This window comes from Bos indicus x Bos taurus, chromosome 7 (assembly GCF_003369695.1).
Source record: "Bos indicus x Bos taurus breed Angus x Brahman F1 hybrid chromosome 7, Bos_hybrid_MaternalHap_v2.0, whole genome shotgun sequence".
NCBI lineage: Eukaryota > Metazoa > Chordata > Mammalia > Artiodactyla > Bovidae > Bos > Bos indicus x Bos taurus.
Window position 1 is genome coordinate 88279694 of NC_040082.1, and position 13956 is coordinate 88293649.

The window sequence follows — 13956 nt, forward strand, 5'->3', positions numbered from 1 at the left end:
ACGCCAGTGGAAAACTATGAGTGGAGCTTCCTCAAGCAGTTCTAACCACCGTTCTTTTTTCCTGGCTGAGCAGCCTCTAACACCTTCCAGCAGTCACAAGGTAAAGGATAAAAATCCTACGCTTAGTAACCAAGGCTCACGAACCATGTCTTGTATGTTCCAGATGAATTGATCCTTTTACTTCTCCCACACACATCATGTTGATTAGGGCCTCTACACCATCTTTATATCAGCTACTCCCACAAGCTAGTTCACTCTAACCACATCCTTCCTTTTTCCTACCACTTTACAAGCCAGCTAATATTGTCCCCTTCTGGAAGACTTATCCAACTAATCAGTTCAAAAGGAGCTCTCCCTCCTTTTTAGCACACCTAGATTTACTGATAAATTTCTTCCTTTGTTTGTAACTCTTCAAACGGGTAATAATTTCTACCAGATAGAGCCCACTACAGGAACAGGATTATCATCTCTGAATTTCCCACAGCACCCAGCACAGAGCCAGGTGTAAATCAATCACTTAGGGTGCTTTGGTTCATTTCAACAAATATTCTGAGTATTAACTCTGTGCCAGGAGCCATTCTAGATGTTTCTGCCAGAGTCAATATAGATAATGGACAGGCAGTAATACATTTATCTCATCTTCACATACAGCTAAACCAATTCTCAATTTCTCTGATTCTTCAAGGCTAGACAGTTTTCCTTTGACAAGAAAGACCATTCCCCATATCAGACCTGACTATTCCCTTTACCATAACTTCACTCTCCGTAATGCTCTTGTTCATGTCAGTAGCCTGAAAGCACTAAAGGAGGACAGACACAATCTACAGCAAAGTCATCTCAATTCCTACTATTGGGCAAATCAGGTATCAATCCAGGTCTCCCTCCATAATGAAAAGCAAAGTAATAAATAAAAATGTGAGACAAACAAAAGATTCAGCAGTTCAAAAAAAGTGACCCAACTTGAATAATTTTTCCAACAGATTCCAAAAGGACATTATAGCAATAGAAACAATATAATCAGAAAAAAATATGGTAAGAAAAAAATGTGATTATGGAATTGCAGGTTTTTTAATCCCAATGGAAGCAGTAAATAGAAAAACTAGGTACTACAGAAAACAGAATCAGCATATTAGTAAACAAACTTAAAAAGGAATTCTGAGAAATTCAAGGGAAAACACATGAAGAAGAAAATTATGGCATTTGAAAGAACTCCAGATAAGGTAAGTGAGTACAAAAAGAAATTTTAGAAGGAGAGAACTGATTAGATGAAGACCTAAAGAAATAGCTGAAGTAAATCTCCCTGAGATGTACAGGGTTACAGGTGCCAGGGATAAAACAGAAAAGAGCTCACACAAGGTACCCACTCTCATGGATTTCCACAAATAAATGACTAGAAATATTTCAGATGCTAGTAAATGTTTTAAAGAAAAAAAAATGAAGCGATATAATACAGTAACTTGGTGACAGAATGACTACTTTAGGTTTAGGGAGAATTCTCTGAGGTGACAAATGCATTTAGTCTTGAAGGAAAAGAGGGCAATAGTCATGATACAAAGCCTTCTAGGTAGAGAAACTACTTTGTGCAAAAACCCTTAAGTATAGGCACAGCACAGTTTAGGAAAAGAAATAAAGCCAGTATGGCTAGAGCATAGGAAGCAAAGGGGAGAGTGTGGTGAGATGAGGCTGGAGAAATAGCCGGGGGTAGATTACATAACATAAGCATGGGAAGAAGTCTGAGTGTGAGAGAAGTCACAGGAGAGCTTTCAGCTAGAAAATTATTACTCTGGCTGCTGACTGGAGAATGGATTGTAATAAGGTAAAAGTAGAAGAAGGAGACTGATGGGAAACCTATGTCAATAGTCTAGGGAAGGAAGGACAATAAATATGTACTTGAGTTTTCAGTGGATACAGAAAACAGATTAGAAACAAAGACATGGGCAAAAATACAAAAAACAAGAAACTAGAAGTTATCATAGAAAAAAAAAAAACCCAACTTAATTAAATCAGAGGGTTATCTTGCTTGATATTCCAAAACAAAGACATTCATAAGTATTTCTGGGCTGAAAATAGCTTACAAAATTATAACTAAAATAACCAGGGAGAAAGAAAGGTATTTAAAAAAAGTGTAAAGCTACTACTATAATGGATACCTTAACATATGTTTTTCAATCTTAGATCAAGCAGACAAAAGATAGAGAATTTGTCTATTATTAATAATTAATAAAACTGGCTTCATAGAGATTAAACACATATCCTATAAATTCTGAATATACATTCTGGTCCAAAAATCTTAAGAATGATAGTGACTTTTTAAAAGTCTCTATCTAGATAACTGTATATCAGTGCTCTCTTCAGTAGCACACATACTAAAATTGGAATGATATAGAGAAGACTAGCATGGCCCCTGCATAAGGATGACTTGCAAATTTGTGAAGCGTTCTATATTTTTGGGGGTGACCTAGAGGGGTGGGATAGGGGTGGGTGGGAGGTTCAAGAGAGAGGGGATATATGTATACATACAACTGATTTGGGCTTCCCTGGTGGCTCAGATGGTAAAGAATCTGCCTGCAATGCAGGAGACCTGGGTTTGATCTCTGGGTTGGGAAGATCCCCTGGAGAAGGGAATGGCAACCCACTCCAGTATTCTTGCCTGGAGAATTCCATGGAGAAAGGAGCCTGGTGGACTACAGTGTATGGGGTAGCAAAGAGTCAGACACAACTGAGCAACTAAGCACAACAACACAGCTGATTCACTTCATTGTACAGCAGAAAGTAACACAACACGGTAAAGCAATTATACACCAATAAAAAATAGGTATGTTAAAAAATAACTGTAAGTCAAAGGGGGAATCAAAATTGCTAGTAAATGAAAGGCAACATCAATTATCATGCTACATATTAAACATATATGAAATGGATTAGATAAAAAAAAGTTCTCAAAACACAAAGAATTCTAGGATGTAAAAAGCTGGGAAGAGTATTGCTCACACCCTAACACAACAGCAATAGCCGGATAAACCATAAAATGGTAACTTTTCCTGGACCCATCAGAGAACTGAGGTCACAGAGCAAAGAGCTAAAATCTAAGGAAACTCAGGTGCCAACACTTAAGAGGTGGAACATGAGCACATGTTTACCTGTGGCAGAACACAAAAGAATGAAACACTGGGCTCCACAGAAGAAGGTAAGAAGAATTCACACAAAACCTTTCAATGAATTGCTAAAGGCAAAGTATGGGCTACATAAGAGTATGGAACTCCTGGGAGTCACAGATACAAGAGAAATTCACACCTCTCCTGCTCACAGGAGAGACTATTTCTGTCCCCGGGGCTTTCTCAATGATCCTGCCCCTCCTCTCCATGACATTCAAAACTCTTCCTTGTATCTTTGGTGGGTCTTGGGCAGGAGATAGTATAATGAACCTCTCACAATGGTAGAACACTTCTAAAGATTTGGGGCCAGATCATTTCCTGACCTCCCATATGGCAACAAAGTTTGCAAACTCTCTAATTGAGGCTGGACCAGGACAACACAGGATCCCCGTTGGTTTCCACCACTAGAGTAGCCAAGCCTAGTACCAGACAATAGAAGATTACTGCTAGGGAGGGGCAAGAGTGCATCAAGAAAATCCTGAGGTACAAGTACACTGCAAGTCTCAAAGCTGCAGGTGAAGCCGAATATTTAAAAACAAAACAAAACAAAACTTCTGGAAACCTAGCCTCTTCCTAAGCAAAATGTTTTGAAGCTGAAGGTACACTGAAGGCAAAATATAGCAATGAAAAATTATCTCAAACTCAAATACTAAGTAAATTGACTCAGATCTCCACACTAATGGCTTAGGAAAAAAAGAAATGTGCATACTTCCAGGAAAAGAAAATCATATTTACATAATGGTATTACATACTATCCCAATTCCCAAGAAGGGCAGTACTTTAGGACATTCAGTACATTACAACATTCAAACCACCAGACAAGTGCACTCATCTCCCACGTTAGTATGAGGTTATGCTCAAAATCGTCCAAGCTAGGCTTCAGCATTACATGAACAGAGAACTTTCAGATGTTCAAGCTGGGTTTAGAAAAGGCAGAAGAACCAGAGATAAAATGCCAACATCCGCTGGATCATAGAGAAAGCAAGGGAATTCCAGAAAAACACCCACTTCTGCTTCATTGGCTACACTAAAGTCTTGGACCGTGTGGATCATGACAAACTGTGGAAAACTCTTGGAGAGATGGATATACCAGGCCATCTTATTCGTCTCCTGAAAAACCTGTTATGTGGGTCAGAACAGTTAGCACCCTTATCGAAAAACTGACTGGTTCAGGATTGAGAAAGGAGTACAATAAGGTTGTTTATTGTCACCCTGTTTATTTAACCTGTACTCAGAGCACATCATGTGAAATGCCAGGCTATATGAGCTGTGAGCTAGGATCAAGATTGCTGGGAGAAATATCAACAACCTCAGATATGCAGATGATATCACTCTTATGGCAGAAAGTGAAGAGGAACTAAAGAGGCTCTTGATGAGGGTGAAGGAGGAGAGTGAAAAAGTTGGCTTAAAACTCAATATTAAAAAAAACTAAGATCATGGCATTTGGTCCCACCATTTTATGCCTAATAGAAGGGGAAAGGGTGGAGGCAGAGGACAGGTTTCCTCTTCCAGCTCTAAAATCACTGTGTATGGTGACTGCAGTCATGAAACTAGAAGACGATTTCTTCTTGGCTGGAAAGCTATGACAAACCTAGACAATGTGTTAAAAAGCAAAGATATCACTTTGCTGACAAAGGCTGGTTTAGTCAAGGCTATGTATGGTCTTTCCAGTAGTCATGTATGGATGTGAGACCTGGACAATAAAGAAGGCAGAGTGCCAAAGAATTGATGCTTTTTAACTGTTGTGCTGGAGAAGACTCTTGAGAGTCCCTTGGAAGGCAAGGAGATCCAACCAGTCCATCCTAAAGGAAATCAGCCCTGAATATTCATTGGAAGGACTGATGCTGAAGCTGAAACTCCAATACTTTGGCCAAGTGATGTGAAGAACTGACTCACTGGAAAAGACCCTGATTCTGGGGAAGACTGAAGGCAGAAGGAGAAGAAGGCGACAGAGGATGAGATGGTTGGATGACATCACTGATTCAATGGACATGAACTTGGGCAAACTGCAGGAGATGATGAGGGATAGACAGGGAAGCCTGGGGTGCTGCAGTCCATGGGGATGCAAAGAGTTGGACATGACTTGGTGATTCAACAACAAATTACACACTATATTACATACAAGTATGCAATAAAAATTATGAGACACATAAAAAAAAGAAAACAAAGTACTGTTAACAGACAAAGCAATTATCTGAAACAGAATCACGAAAAACCAGATATTAGAATGAACTGACAATTTAAATGTAAGGTAAATCAGTTAAAGTCTTGAGTAAAAAAAAAATGGATGGCATATATGAACAGATACGGAATTCCAGAAGAAATATAAAAATCATAAGAAAGAATCAAATAGAAATTCTAGAAATAAAAAATACAATAAAAGAGTTGAAGAATGCCTTTGACAGACACATTATAGACTCAATACAGCCAAGAAAGAATCAAGGAACCCAGAGACAGAGTAATAGAAATTACTCAAATGTAAACACAAAGAGAAAAAGGGTGTAAAAAACCAGAACAGAGTATTCAGGAGCTGTGAAAAAATATCAAGTGGTCTAATATATATGTAATTAGAATCTCAGAAGGATGAAATATAATTAAAGGGAAAAAGAGAAACATTTAAAGATAAGTTCGGCAAGAATTTTCAGAAAACAATGAAAAATATAAACTAGAGAAACAAGAAACTCAGAAATCACAAACAGGATAAATACTACCCCCCAAAAAAGTCACACTTAGACACATCATTCAAACTGCTAAAAAACAGACAAAAAGAGAAAAATCTTGAAGGCAGTGAGACAAAAAAAATTACACACAGAGAAACAAAGGTTAAAAATTATAGCAGACATATGCATAAATTATGCAATACAGAAAACAATGGAGTGAGATCTTTAGTGTTGAAAGTAAAAAAAGCTGTCAACCAGGACTCAACAACTGATGAAACAACATTTTAAACTGAAGGAAAAAAAAAAAAAACCTTCCGGAAAACAGACTTTATTTTTTTTGAGCAGTTTTAGGTTCACAGCAAAACTGACCAGAAAGTACAGAGTTCCTAGACATTCTCTGCCCTTACACATGCACAACCTCTCTCACTACTAACTTATTGTACCTCAGTGGTGCAAATTTTTTTACATTGCAATTTTTTACACATGCAAAAATTGATGAACCTAAACTGATATACATTATTATCACCTCAAGTCCACAATTTACATTATGGTTGACTCTTGGTGTTATGGGCTTCCCTGGTGCCTCAGTGGTAAGCAATTTGCCTACGAATGCAGGGGACATGGGTTCTTTCCCTGGGACAGGAAGATTCTCTGGAAAAAGAAATGGCAACCTACTCCAGTATTCTTGCCTGGGAAATCCCATGGACAGAGGAGCCTGGTGGGCTACAGTACACGCAGTCACAAAGAGTCGGAAAAGACTAGACAACAACTTGGTGTTGTACATTCCATGGGTTTGGACAAATATAATATAATGGCATGCATTCACCATTACAGTATCATATTAAATGGATCACTACCCTAGAAACCCTCTGTGCTCTGCCTATTCATCCCTCCTTCCCCCATTCCCTAGCAACTAGTGATCTTCTGTCTTCATAAGTTTTGATTTTCCCTGAATTCTATGCAGTTGTAGTCATACATTATATAGCCTTTTCAAATTGGCTTCTTTCAGTTAGCAATACACATTTAAGGTGCCATCATGTCTTTTCATGACTTGATAGCTCATTTCTTTTTGGTCCTAAGTAATAACCCATGGTCTGGATGCACCATAGTTTATCAATTCATCTACTAAAGGACATCTTGGTTCCTTCCAAATTTTGGCAATTATGAATTAAGTTCTTATAAATGTTTATGTGCATGTTTTTGTGTGAATGTAAGGTTTAACTTATTTGGGTAAATATCAAGGAGTTGTGATTGCTGGGTGATACAGTAAGACTGTTTATTTTTTAAGAAACTGCTGAACTGTCTCCCAATGTGGCTGTAAAGTCATTACTGATGTAGTTAAGATTAACACCTACTATATTTGTTACTGTGACTTCCACCAGTGACTTCCCTGGTCGCTCAGATGGTAAAGCGTCTGTCTACAATGTGGGAGACCCGGGTTCGATCCCTGGGTGGGGAAGATCTCCTGGAGAAGGAAATGACAACACACTCCAGTATTCTTGCCTGGAAAATCCCATGGACGGAGGAGCCTGGTAGGTTACAGACCATGGGCCCGCAAAGGGTCGGACACAACTGAGCTCTCACTTTCTTTCATACTTGTTACTGTTTTCCATTTGTTGCCCTTGTTCTTTTTTCCTGATTTTTGTCTTGCCCTCTTTTCCACCTTCTGCAGTTTTACTTGAGCATTGTATATAATTCCATTTTCTCTTTCTCAGAATATCAATTATTGTTCAGTCACTAAGTCGTGTCTGACTTTTTGTGACCCCATGAACTGCAGCACACCAGGCTTCCCTGTCCTTCACTATCTCCCCGAGTTTGCTCAAACTCATGCCCACTGAGTCACGGTTGATGCCATCCAACCATCTCAACCTCTGTCGTCCCCTTATCCTCCTGCCCTCAATCTTTTCCAGCATCAGGGTCTTTTCCAATGAATCAACTCTTCCCATTAGGTAGCCAAAGTATTGGAGCTTTTGCATCAGTCCTTCCAGTGAATATTCAGGGTTGATTTCCCTGAGGACTGACTGGTTTGATCTCCTTGCTGTCCAAGGGATTCTCAAGAGTCTTCTCCAGCACCACAGTTTGAAGGCATCAATTCTTTGGTGCCCTGCCTTCTTTATGGTCCAACTTTCACATCCACACATGACTACTAGAAAAGCCATAGCTTTGACTTTACCGACCTTTGTCAGCAAAGTGATGTCTCTGCTTTTTGACATACTGTCTAGGTTCATCATAACTTTTCTTCCCTTTGGTTGAGCATTAGGATTTCCCTTTCTTTTTTAATTGGAGGAAAATTGCTTTACAATGTTGTGTTAGTTTTTGCCATACAACAACATGAATCAGTCATAACTATATATGTATCCCCTCCCTCTTGAGCCTCCCTCCCTTCCCCTCAACTCACCCCTCTAGGGCATCACAGAGCGCTAGGCTGGGCTCCCTGTTTTATATAGCAACTTTCCACTAGCTGTCTATTTTATGCATGATCGTGTATGTATGTTGATGATACTTTCTCAACTCGTCCCACCCTCTCCTTCCCCTGCTGTGCCCACAAGTCCGTTCTCTATATTTGTGTCTCCATTCCTTGCAAATAAATACATAAATACCATTTTTCTGGATTCCGTATATATGGAATATACATGATATTTGTTTTTCTCTGACTTACTTGACTCTGTATAACAGGCTCTAGGTTCATCCACCTCACTACCAGTGACTCAAATTCATTTCTTTTTATGGCTGAGTAATACTCCATTGTATGTATGTACCACATCTTCTTTATCCATTCATCTGTCAGTGGACATCTAGGTTGCTTCCATGTCCTGGCTATTGTAAATAGTGCTGCAATGAACACTGGGGTACATGCGTCTTTTAGAATTGTGTTTTTCTCGGGGTATGGGACCCAGCGATGGGACTGCTGGGTCATATGGTAGATTTATTCCTAGGTTTTTAAGGAATCTCCATACTGTTCTCCATATTATCAGTTTACATGCCCTCCAACAGTGCAGGAAGGTCTCTTTTTCTCCACATCCTCTCCAGCATTTATTGTTTGTATTTTTTTGATGATGGCCATTCTGACTGGTATGAAGTGATACCTCATTGTGGTTTTGATCTGCATTTCTCTAATAATGAGTGATGTTGAGCATCTTCTCATGTGTCAGCTGCATGTGTTCTTTGGAGAAATGCCTGTTTAGGTCTTCTGTCCATTTTTTGATTGGCTTGTTTGTTTTCCTGATATTGAGCTGTATAAGCTGCTTATGTATTTTGGAGATTAATCCTCTGTCAGTTTCATTTGCAATTAAATTTACAATTAACCCAAGTCCACTTTCAAATAATACTATACCACCTACAGTATTATTTTTTCCTCTGCCTTCTTTCAAGATTTTTTTATCTTTGATTTTCTACAGTTTGAATATGATATACCTAAGTGTAGGTTTTTCAGTATTTACCATGCTCATCATTCTCTGAGTTTCCTGTATCTATGGTTTGGTATCTGAAACTAACTTGAGGAAGTTCTTAGTCATTAATGCTTCATATATTTCTTTTGTTCCTTTCTCTCTTTCTTCTTTTGGAACTCTGATAATGTGTTATTTAGGCCTTTTGTAGTTGTCCCACAGTTTCTGTATATTCTACTATTTTTAAAGACCTTTTTCCTCTTTGGTTTTCATTTTGGGAAGTTTCTATTAACACACCGCAAGCTCACTGTTTCTTTCCTTGTCTGTGTCCAGTATCCTGATTAGCCTATCTAAGGCATTCTTGATTTTTGTTACACAGTTTTCTAACTTCTAGCATTTTCTTTTGATTCTTTTCTTAGAGTATCCACATCTCTGCTTTTACTACCCATCTGGTTTATGTGTTTTCCATTTCTTCCTCTAGAACCCTCTACATATTAATCACAGTTGTTTAAAAGTTGTCTGTAAAGTCTAACATCTCTACCATATCTGGGTCTGGCTCTGATGTTTGCTCTGTCTCCTCAAACTTTTTTCCTCCCCCTCCTAGTATAGTTTATAATCTTCTGTTGAAAGGACATGAAGGACAGAGAAGTGAGGTCAGAGGGCAAACCTCTGTATCATAAATTGTAACAACAGACAGGTAGAGCAGAAATCCACCTCCATGAGAATGAGTACTGGGATAGAAAGGTCTTAACTGTGATTAATAGGATCCTAGAGGCTCAGTATGGACAAGATTGAGAGATAAAAAACTCCAGGGGGATCCTAGTCATGAGAGAGCTCTCATACTTTCATGAGTTTTATCTCTGGCATCCCTGCAAAGTTCTCACAGGAAAGAACACAGAAAAATCCCCTCATACTTTGGGTAGGAGTATAGAAAAGGGAATTGTTTTGAATTATACTAGAGCATTCTGGTCTTAACAAGGCCTGCTGTCAAGAGAATCTACTTTACCATGTGAGAAGGCCTTTAGCAATACAGTGGAGAGAGTGGCATGTTATAACTCCATGATTAGGTCTCAGTCTTTTGGTGATCCTGTTCCTGTGGACTGTCAGCTTCACCAGTGTTTCTTAGTTCCCCCACCCCCTTAGGTGGGAGAGGATGGATAGAGGGGACTGAAGTTGGTATTTCCTCTCCCCTATATGGAAGGTTAGAAAGAGCTAGAGTTGGGTATTTCCCTCACCTCAGGTTATTTAGATTCTGATAAAACCCCAGCTCTGGTAAAATAGATTCTCTTGACAGCAGGCCTTGTTTTTTTCATTGTTATTGTATAGGAATGCAAGGGATTTCTGTGTATTAATTTTATATCCTGAAACTTTACTATATTCATTGATTAGCTCTAGTAATTTTCTGGCAGTATCTTTAGGGTTTTCTATGTAGAGGATCGTGTCATCTGCAAATAGTGACAGTTTTACATCTTCTTTTCCAATCTGTTCATTTTATTTCTTTTTCTTCTCTGATTGCTGTGACTAGGACTTCCAAAACTACATTGAATAGTAGTGGTGAGAGTGAGCACCCTTGTCTTGTTCCTGATTTTAGAGGAAATGTTTTCGATTTTTCACCATTGAGGATAATGTTTGCTGTGGGTTTGCTGTATATGGCTTCTATTATGTTGAGGTATGTTCCTTCTATGCCTGCTTTCTGGAGTTTTCATCATAAATGGGTGTTGGATTTTGTGAAATCCTTTCTCTGCATCTACTGAGATAATCTATGAAGAGGAACTAAAAAGCCTCTTGATGAAAGTGAAAGTGGAGAGTGAAAAAGTTGGCTTAAAGCTCAACATTCAGAAAGCTAAGATCATGGCATCCGGTCCCACCACTTCATGGGAAATAGATGGGGAAACAGTGGAAACAGTGTCAGACTTTATTTTTCTGGGCTCCAAAATCACTGCACATGGTGACTGCAGCCATGAAATTAAAAGGCGCTTACTCCTTGGAAGGAAAGTTATGACCAACCTAAATAGCATATTCCAAAGCAGAGACATTACTTAGCCAACAAAGGTTCGTCTAGTCAAGGCTATGGTTTTTCCAGTGGTCATGTATGGATGTGAGAGTTGGACTGTGAAGAAGGCTGAGCGCCAAAGAATTGATGCTTTTGAACTGTGGTGTTGGAGAAGACTCTTGAGAGTCCCTTGGACTGCAAGGAGATCCAACCAGTCCATTCTGAAGGAGATCAGCCCTGGGATTTCTTTGGAAGGAATGATGCTAAAGCTGAAACTCCAGTACTTTGGCCACCTCATGCGAAGAGTTGACTCATTGGAAAAGACTCTGATGCTGGGAGGGATTGGGGGCGGGAGGAGAAGGGGACGACAGAGGATGAGATGGCTGGATGGCATCACTGACTCGATGGACGTGAGTCTGAGTGAACTCCAGGAGTTGGTGATGGACAGGGAGGCCTGGCGTGCTGCGATTCATGGGGTCGCAAAGAGTCGGACACGACTGAGCGACTGATCTGACTGAGATAATCATATGGTTTTTATCTTTCAATTTGTTAATATGGTGTATCACATTGATTGATTTGGGAATACTGAAGAATCTTTGCATCCCTGGAATAAAGCCCACTTGGTCATGATGTATGACCTTTTTAATATGTTTTTGGATTCTGTTTGCTAGAATTTTGTTGAGGATATTTGCATCTATCTTCATCAGTGATATTGGCCTGTAGTTTTCTTTTTTGTGGCATCTTTGTCTGGTTTTGGTATTAGGGTGATGGTGGCCTCATAGAATGAGTTTGGGAGTTTACCCTCCTCTGCAATTTCCTGGAAGGATTTGAGTAGGATAGGTGTTAGCTCATCTCTAAATTTTTGGTAGAATTCACCTGTGAAGCCATCTTGTCCTGGGCTTCTGCTTGTTGGAATTTTTATTACAATTTTTATTTCTGTGCTTGTGATTGGTCTGTTCAGTTTTTCTGTTTCTTCCCGGTTCAGTTTTGGAAGGTTATACTTTTCTAAGAAATCTTCCGTTTCTTCCAAGTGGTCCATTTTATTGGCATGTAATTGCTCATGGTGGTCTCTTACAATCTTTTATATTTCCGTGTCTGTTGTGATTTCTCCATTTTCATTTCTAATTTTATTGACTTGATTCTTCTCCCTCTTTTCTTGATGAGTCTTGCTAACAGCTTGTCTAATTTATCTTCTCAAAGAACCAGCTTTTAGTTTTGTTGATCTTTGCTATAGTCTCCTTCGTTTGTTTTACATTTATTTCTGTGATTTTTATGACTTCTTTCCTCTTACTAACTTTAGAGTTGTTCTATTCGTCCTTTTCTAGTTGCTTTAGGTTTAAAGTTAGGTTGTTTATTTGATGTTTCTCTTGTTTCTTGAGGTAGGCTTGTATTGCTATGAACCTTCCTCTTAGCACTGCTTTTATTGAATGCCATAGGTTTTGGGTTGTCGTGTTTTCATTTTTATTTGTTTCTATGCCTATTTTGACTTCCTTTTTGGTTTCTTCTGTGATCTGTTGGTTATTCAGAAGTGTGTTGTTTAGCCTCCATATGATTGTTTTTAATAGGTTTTCCCCCATATTTGATATCTAGTCCTACCACATTGTAATCAGAAAAGATACTTGAACTGATTTCAACTTTAAAAAATTTTCCAAGGCTAGATTTATGGCCCAAGATGTGATCTATCCTGGAGAATATTCCGTGTGCACTTGAGAAAAAGGTGAAATCCACTGTTTTGGGGTGAAATATCCTGTAGATATCAATTAGGTCTAACTGGTCCACTGTATTATTTAAAGCTTCTGTTTCCTTGCTAATTTTCTGCTTGGTTGACGTATCCATAGGTGGGAGTCGGGTATTAAAGTCCCCCACTATCATTATGTTAATTTCCCCTTTCATACTTGTTATCATTTGCCTTACTCATTGAGGTGCTCCTGTGTTGAGTGCATATATATTTATAATTATCTCTTCTTCTTGAATTGATCCTTTGATCATTATGTACCATCCTTCTTTGTCTCTTCTTATGGCTTTTATTGCAAAGTCTATTTGACTTCCAAATTTGCTGGCATATTGATGCAGCACTTTCACAGCATCATCTTTCAGGATTTGAAATAGCTCAACTGGAATTCCATCACTTCCACTAGCTTTCTTCGTAGTGATGCTTTCTAAGGCCCACTTGACTTTACATTCCAGGATGTCTGGCTCTAGGTGAGTGATCACACCATCGTGATTATCTGGGTCGTGAAGGTCTTTTTTGTACAGTTCTGTGTATTCTTGCCACCACTTCTTAATATCTTCTACTTCTGTTAGGTCCATAACTATCACACAATTGCACTCATCTCACATGCTAGTAAAGTAATGCTCAAAATTCTCCAAGCCAGGCTTCAGCAATATGTGAACCATGAACTTCCAGATGTTCATGCTGGTTTTAGAAAAAGGAGAGGAACCAGAGATCAAATTGCCAACATCTGCTGGATGATCAAAAAAGCAAGAGAGTGCCAGAAAAACATCTATTTCTGCTTTATTGACTATGCCAAAGTCTTTGACTGTGTGGATCACAATAAACTGGAAAATCCTGAAAGAGATGGGAATACCAGACCACCTGACCTGCCTCTTGAGAAACCTATATGCAGGTCAGGAGGCAACAGTTAGAACTGGACACGGAACAACAGACTGGTTCCAAATATGAAAAGGAGTAGGTCAAGGCTGTATATTGTCACCTTGCTTATTTAACTTATATGCAGAGTACATCATGAGAAATGCTGGGCTGG

General features: G+C 39.0%; 1 non-coding gene across 1 annotated transcript; it reads left to right on the plus strand.

The window, feature by feature from the left end:
• The first annotated feature begins 2342 nt into the window (after positions 1-2342).
• Positions 2343-2449, plus strand: LOC113896783. Its single transcript, XR_003512141.1, has one exon. It is a non-coding gene; the product is annotated as a U6 spliceosomal RNA (small nuclear RNA).
• Positions 2450-13956: the final 11507 nt, after the last annotated feature.